Source organism: Temnothorax curvispinosus, unplaced genomic scaffold (assembly GCF_003070985.1).
Source record: "Temnothorax curvispinosus isolate PA1 unplaced genomic scaffold, ASM307098v1 QBEX01000209.1, whole genome shotgun sequence".
Taxonomy (NCBI): Eukaryota; Metazoa; Arthropoda; class Insecta; order Hymenoptera; family Formicidae; genus Temnothorax; species Temnothorax curvispinosus.
This window is the reverse complement of record NW_020209989.1, coordinates 332,533-340,887: the sequence shown is the minus strand read 5'-3', so window position 1 is coordinate 340,887 and position 8,355 is coordinate 332,533. Positions and strand designations below refer to the sequence as shown.

Sequence of the window (8,355 nt, the reverse complement as noted above, 5' to 3'; positions counted from 1 at the left end):
CGCTTGTTTTTCATCAAATTCATTTTCATCAGTCTTCACGAGTTTCCACGTTGAAATTTCTCGACCTTTGTTCTCGCATTCGTCGATCCTCAATTTTCCCCGGACTTTGGCATTTCTCAAGTTTAATTACATTATAAGACTTTCGTTGTACATGATGTAACTGTGCTGCAGTTTGCGAGTTTTGTGCTGCTAGTACTTTCTGAAAGGTAGTATTCATTTCGAAACAAAACGGCTCAAGTATCCTTCATTTCTTTTGCTCTCGCTCTACTACAAGGCTTTCGGCCGTACTTGAGAGGTGGTACTGTCTTGAGAACCGATCGCGGCCAGCACGAGACTCGTTCGATTCTCATTAAAAGTGTACGGAACGAACAGGAGCAATGTTTCCTTTTATTTATACAATTTGATACTGATTTTTATCGATGCTCGTCGATTCTAATCTGAGTTAAATATTTGATGGAAAGTTTTAAACTTCCAAGTGGAGACTATTTGAGAATTTTATTCGGAATAATTAAGATATTTCCATAATGCATACAACTTTTTACAGATTTGTTTCTATTCTATAAGACAAAATCAATTCACAACACTTGAAACGCTATTTGACTTTTAAGACATTTTTTATGTCGAAAGTTGGTAATTCTTCACTTAATTAGGGCAATCTGATTTTGGTTTGCTCAAGATGCCCCTGCTTTGCTGCTTGGGTATATATTAACAGTTGTTTAAATATTGAACAGCTTGACAGATCGATAACGAAAATCGAGTCGAATCTGCTGCCAATTTGTCTTCATTATTTAGAAAATAATTTATTTTCCCTTTCAAATTACGCGTTGTATTTCGCGATCCACGTGAGCAATTTCAACCGTTGTTATGGCCAAATAATTCCGACCCTAATAGCGGTTTCTCGAAAAGTGGCGGTCTTGATACGCTCGCAAGGGCGGAATATCCTGGAAACCACGCTCAGAGAGTTTCAGCTCTTCAAAAAAAAGAGAGCTCGTGACATAAACCCACGCTATTTTCTCTTGCGATTGAAGCGCTGTCAAAAAATTTCCCAAATTCGGGAACACGCTCCTCTCTCGTTTTCCCGCTTTTCCTGGAGTGCGCGAGCCTCTCGCGAACGAGTCGCGAAGCGCACGCCACTGTCAGTAAATCGATGCGAGGGAGACGACGCGATTCTCACTCTCTGTTCCGCTACCGCCACCACCACCGCCGCCGCCACCCTCGCCACCTTCTCTCTCTCTTCGGTAATTTAAGCTCCGACTCGGTTCAGCTGAGTTCAGTTGCGCCACTTGGCCGTTGCGGTTCACGTGCCGTCGCAAGCTCGCGGAAGCTCTCTCGTGCGCGCGCAATTCCAAGACTGTCTCTTCTTTCTTTTTCTAGATTTACAGTTTGATTATCGTTTTTGCTCCTTTTTTATCTCTTCTCTCTCGAACCTTTTTCTTTTCTCGAGAAGTACATGAGGTGTACGTATTAAGAAAGGAGAAGACCCAGAGAAGAGTGCTGCAAGCTTTCAATGTTTCTTCTCCCGGAGGTCCACGATCGCCACAAGGTAAATAGGTAAAATAAACGTATCGCGTTACCTAATGGATAGTATACGAGAAGATCATTTCATGGATTTCTAAATTACGAAAGATTTAATGGGCGATTAAAATTAAATCTTTTTTAGCTAACGATTTAGTCGTATCTAATAATATTTGATACGATCGCGTCACTTCATTCACGAGCGCGACCCGCGCTGAGCACGCGGCCACACGTTTTTCCACATTTTAAAAATATTCCGTACGTCGTACATATATTTACTATATTTATTAATATTATTATTACTTAATTAAAAATTCGATAGTTCAAAGTTAAAAATTGTTGGAAAACGTTTTAAAAATTTAGAGTGCTTATGATTTATATTGTAAAACAACTCTATAGGTATTCATAAATACTTCCGACCATCATTTTGCTACGTGTTATTAAAACTTGAGATATATTTTAAAAATAATAACATGAAAAAAAACCATTAAATGTTCTCTTCAAATCTATGCAATTTTTACATACATATATATATATTTTGAACATTTTTAAAAATTATTTTTTTCTAAAAATAATAGAATAATTTTCTTCTAAAATATCTCTATTTTAAAGTGTCTTGTCTAATATGTTATATATGAGATGATAGTTATTTGAGACAATGGTTATTAAGCTAAATGGCAAAATTGGTATATGTACGGTTAACGGAATAATCAAATTATCGGCTGATAGCGAAGGGTCTTCATCAGAAACAATGAAATTTGCAGACAGATATAGTTATCTTCTTTGGAACATCGATTTCGTTCTGTGAGGAAAGAGCGCGAAACTTTCATATATCGATGGCACGCACGCCAATGAACCAGGAATCAACGATGCTCTCTCAGCTTCTGATTGGAACGTCGGTCGCGATCACGTAGGAAGGCAGCGTGTTCAAAGTTCTCAATTCATTTGTACGTGCCCGCTCGCACGCACTGAATGAAGGTATCCATGGCATTTGCGGTCGTATCCCGATCGCAATTCGTACGTGGTCATGGCAAATTAATACGTGGCTGCAAAATTCGAAAGCACATTGTAGCGAATGGTAACGAGTATAAAAAGAAGATATCTTTGTTTGAGCAAGGGTCGATAGGCAAAAGTTTGCCGAAGCATATTATTTAACTTATAACGATTATAGATCGTTACATTTGATATTACCCCATGCAAGATGCTGGCTTCTCCGCACGCCATTATTTCCAAGCGTGGATATTTTGCGGCGACTTTGAATAATTACTGATATGTAACAATCAGAATTACAGCAGCACTCTAATTAAAATCGCAATTATATGATATTAAACATCTCCCGCGCGGGGTATTATGAGTTTTAATACGCGGTAAAAGAGATATGTTCTCTTCGGTTGGAGAGACATCATCGAAAAGGGACTTTACAATTAATCACCGTTATAATATTGTTAATGCAAGTGTGATTACGACTGTACGATATTAAACATTGTTCACGTCGTCCTGTTGCCATAGAGCGACGAGCGTATATTATCGATGATGGCAAAGGGGCTCACGGCGATCAAAGAGCGCGCTCCGCTCAGCTAGGTACCTACCCTTTTAAGAGCGTGCGTCAGCTGCGGAGGGACACTCGGATCAACTCAACGACCCGAGTGCGAGCGACAAAAAGCGTAATTAATCACGCTGATTTCTCGCGCAACGGGTAGACAAGGGGATGGGCGCGGCAATTTTTCTTCTCTGATCGTCGCGCTTTGTTCGGCCGACCCGGACAAAGTTTGGCAGGCCTTCCGCGTGTCTATCCCAAGTTTGTTAAAGCTTGAAGCCCGAGAATTTCATTCGCGAACAATTTCAATCCACTCTGGGATTCCACCGCGAGCCCTTCGAACCGACGCCGACGGATCCCATCGCGGGAGGAGGGCTCGGCTTCGTCCGATAACACGCTCGTATAAATTAATTCCTCGCGAGATGAAAGGTTTTCGCGAGCTGCGGGATTATACGGCGTTTCGTGCCTCGATTTACCACCACCTCGGAACTTCGCCGTTTCCCGAACTCGTGGTGAGCAAGTTCGTTCGGATGAACATTTCGCCTGCCGCCAGCGAAATACGTTAACCCTTTCCCCCCCCTTAACTCGCATTATATCTCACCCAGCTGTTTCTGAGAGAGAATAAAAAGAGAGAAATTATTTTATTTTCTATTTACTTACTATTTAATTAGATTAAATAGTGTAAATCATATACATGTAGATATATATTATTATTTTTATAAATAAAAATTTATTTAAATTTATTTGTATTTAAATAAATTAATAGCATATTTTTCAAAATATGAAGTTATCTTGTGTTTATCCCAGTAATATTTTTATCGTGCTTAAAACTATTTGATAGAAATATCAACCAGGAAGTTGATTAAAATTTATTTTCGATTCCCTTCGAACTCTCTTTTACATTAATAATATACGTCTTTGTGTGACTTTTTAATTAAGAAAAGAGAAAGAAGCATCGCGTATGATGAAAAAGTATCGAATAACAAAAGCGAGGATGTGTTATCTTGTTGCGGAATTCGATTCTGCTTTCTTCGTAAATCAGGATAAAAATAAATTGACGTTATACCTTACGACAGTTTATAGTTTCTTCTGAAGTTTAATAAAAAACTTGATATTATTTTTTGCTTTGACAAAAGAATATCACACTTGACATTTTCACCATGTTGAAGGTTCATCTTATTAAGTAAACAGTTATCGAAACAGTTTACACGATATCAGAAAGAAACTTACATGGATTGTAATAGAGGTGATGTAATATAAAGTTAACTGCGTTTTTCCGCGTTTCCGCGTTTCAGAAAAAGAGAAAAGAAAAAACATACCTATAAACTTAGTTAATGTTGGGTCAGCGTATAACAATTATAATAGTATAATATAGTTGTAATATTTTCTATATAATTTATATGACTTCTGAAATGTATTCATCATACGAAAAATCTCAACATACAGTCGCTGCCGTCGCGGCAAGAATTTAAATGAACATCCAGGAGATGTGTATCCGCCGGTATTCCAAGGGTTAAGACCCTTCGACTTTCGTATTAAACTCTGCTCGGTAGGCGAACATACATAAAAAAAAAACGAATAAATTTCACAGTCCGAAGGATTTGCCTTTCCACTTGAAACATATCCTTCGCAAATCTTTATCAAACTTGAAAAACAGGGGTTTTAATATTTATGATTTGTAATAATATTGCAGTTTATAGAATTATTTGTTGTTGTTGATATACAATTAGAAAGGAATAATACGAAAAAACAGTATCAAAATTTTGGAATAAAATTTGGAATAAAAATTAAAATTTCTACATACCTATACTTATTTAGTTTTGTTCTTAAGAAAATCAATTCTGAAAATCAGAAAATTAATACCTTATTGAAGCTCATATAATTTACATAATTTACATTAACATGAATTTTTCAACGCTATTAAAACGCGAGCAGAAAATTCTATTATTCTATTTTACAAAATAATAAATAATATTTATGTCACCACAAATTATATTTCTGTAAAGTTAATTGAAATTATTTCTTGAATTATTTCCATATTTTAAATATTAAACAAAATATTACATAAAAAAATGTTATGCTACATTTTCATTTATTCTTTCTTTATGCAAAATCATCCTTGCATATAGTATTCTGGAAATATTCTACCATCGTTCCTATCAGATTTCTTCGCTCTACTCACTCATACACTTCGCGAGTTTCGCGAATGTCATAAAGCAGTTCGATGAAATCGCGAGGGAAAACGACGCGGAAAAGAATCGGACGGATGCATCGGGAAAAAGAGAGAGAGTCGCGTTCTGAAATTTATTCTGGTTTTCGCCATTCCTGTGCCATTCCCACATCGTCTGCGCTCTATTCTAAAAGTCTCGAAGGGCTTTTACCGGGGTGTCGGCTAAAATTTCGCGGGACGCGAGCTCGATTTAAGTGCCAGATGTCAAGCGCGCGAATACGACGACGTATCTTTATCCGACACGGACTAGATAAGTATGCGTGTGCTTTGCACGTCAGAGAGCCTATAGACTCTATAGAGCGATATACATATGTATATGTACGTGCGCAGGAGAGTTCTCTTCAAATGTTCCAATCGATGAAAATTTTGGGATCGAACATGTTTTAACAGCGATGATGGAATTCGATTTAGATGTTGCATTCAGACGTTACATCTTTCAATTTCGAAGGCATTTATTCTGTATCAACATTTCTTCACCGTTATATCGCGATTTACTGGACGTTACATATGTATATATATATATGTATATATTCTCTGCAATTTTCCGAGATATTCGTAGTACTACATATATATATATATATATATACACACATATATAAGTTGCATGTTTTCCATTTCCCGTGCTTGATATCTCAATGATATGTCCAGCTAGTGACGCTGTCGTTATATCGGGGCTCCCGTCGTTATTTTAATTCAAAATCACCAGCGGCAGATATTTCTATCCCTTAAAGGTTCATCAGTTATGCATGGAAATAGCGGCGGAAAAAATTGATAATCCGAGCTCTTCGCAAATTCCGGGTGCACAACCTCGACGCAATCGCGACATCATACACCCACGCATGATAATCCCGAGATCCTCGCCAGGCAACGGCGTGCAACGCGCGGTAATATATGCGCTGACGCGTTCCGTATTGAAATCGACGTCGATTTATCCTGACTTCTGTTTAATTGATGCAGTTTAGCTCGATACGCGGTAGATTTAATTACGTGTGTCGTTTGCTCCGCGAGCGATTTCCTCAGTTAGACAGAACTTTGCGTGGCGTATCTCGTGCCCTTAAATCTCTGTCTCTGAGAATTAGCCGCTATTTAACTCGGAGAATTACGTTTATTGCTTTTTATGCTCTCCTTCGCTCCCCCTCCCTCCCTCTCTCTCTCTCTCTCTCTCAAATCTCTTGAATCCCAGGAAATTTACAAGGGCAGTAGGCGCGACGATTACAGGAACGTTTAATTTTAGAAATTACGAGACCAGCGAATTAAGCCTCCGGGAAGTCTTTGAGCATCGGAACGTTTCGAGAGAGATGAATGCAACAGTAATTGCGACAATAACTGTCGCACATTTTCGCGAATTGTTCTATAAACACGCTAGAGATGATATCAACGTCAGCATCCTCACGACCTGATTTGACATACGTGCTAAAGTAGCTCTCAGGCGAACTCTCTAATTAGGCGCGCTCTTTAATCAGTACTTGATTAACTTCCACGGTACAGAAATGCACACCCGTCGCGCATAAAGTGAAATGACAGGTACGAAGACACGCTGCGCGCGGAGTGGATATTCACGAATGGAAACGAGCTCGTAAACTCCGTTCTGTGGATTTTCCGTTTATTTTGCAGGGTGTGAAACAAAGTTTCATACCGCATATAAAACAATGGAAGTTGCGAAGATTACGTATTTTTGCTAATTAATATTCTTATATTTTCCCATTTTAAGAATGTAGGGTACTTTAAGCTAATAGTTTTTTTAATTAATCGATTTCTAACGATTAAACAGCAGATATTTTTTTTGTTGAAATAATTTACGATTTTCTTACGACACGTATCTATATATATATAATTTAATGTCCTTTTATAAATGATACAATTATTATGCCATTTTGCGCGATATTAAAGTGCACGAAGATTGCTCTTACTTTGATGTTCTTTGCACGCTTTCTTTTGCCCACGCTTAGCTATCGAACAGCGAATCCCTTTTACGTCGGAATATTGAAATCATCTTGCACGTAATTCAGTCGATGCGACTCATTATTAACTCTCTCGTGCGAGAGAGCTTTTCCATTTTATTGCCTTTCCAAAGAGCCAGGGCGTTTTTGCATTTGACTCTTGTAGTCAACTCACGTGACGAAAGGATCGCTGTAATTACTGAAAATGCGCGCACAGAAGGAACAAGGTAGAATCTAGAAAAGATCTTACAGATTCTTACATTGTGCAACACATGTCACGTATATAAAACTTACATCAGGTTCACTCTTAAAATTCTTTTATACCTCAAATCATATTGCGCGGAAGGTCCTTCCTCGATCTCTCTGCTATCTTCTGGGAATTTTCCTGAATTGATAACATTTCTAAGAGAGGAAATTTTGCGAAATATAAGGATTATGGCTTTTACATTGTAAAATATGCGGCTAGTGGCCGTAAAGGAAGTTGGAGAGCGACGGCATTGAAATCGCGCCACGGCGATTTGGGGCCGTGCGGTGGCTACTATTCCGAACGAAGCGCGCATATTTTTCGGATGTAAGAGTCTCCATCGACTCGTTATGCTACTGCAGATTTCCAGTTAAGGCGAAATGCATTTGCCGTTCTCTCTTTGATCCCTAACCACAAGTAATCACGTTCTTTCTCTATTTTTCTTTCCGGTCGACCAAATCCTTTATTAGAGTTTGCCGTCAGAATTCGTGAACAGACAATTAATTCTCTTGCAAAGTATAAAATATGTAACATCTTTAAATGAAAATATCGCAATTTTATAATGTCAATATATTTAAAGAAATGTTTGTCATAAACTTTATTACAATTTTTTCTCCATATACCGTTTCAATTGTTCGATATCTAATGTTAAATAATTCGACTTGCTTGGAATGATCTGCGTAACCTTCGTAATCTTTTCAAGCAATTACATAAAAATTTAAACCCTTTGAATGGTCGAATGGTTTAAATGGTACTTGAGATCTGCAGCGCGCTCTTTGAAATTCTATCTTTCATCCGTTCTATGTCCGTGTCTCTGATAATTCCTTCACACTCGACCGAATCTCCCTTTGCTGATCACCGCTTATAGAGATCGAGCAGAAATTTTAAA

General features: G+C 38.0%; 1 protein-coding gene across 1 annotated transcript in view; it reads left to right on the top strand.

Annotated features, from left to right (window-relative positions):
- Positions 1 to 1,288: 1,288 nt before the first annotated feature.
- Positions 1,289 to 8,355, top strand: part of LOC112464998 — a 39,803-nt gene continuing 32,736 nt past the window's right edge. The window contains exon 1 of the mRNA XM_025032378.1: positions 1,289 to 1,543. The gene's annotated coding sequence lies outside the window, so the exon portion shown is untranslated. The remainder of the gene's footprint in view (positions 1,544 to 8,355) is intronic.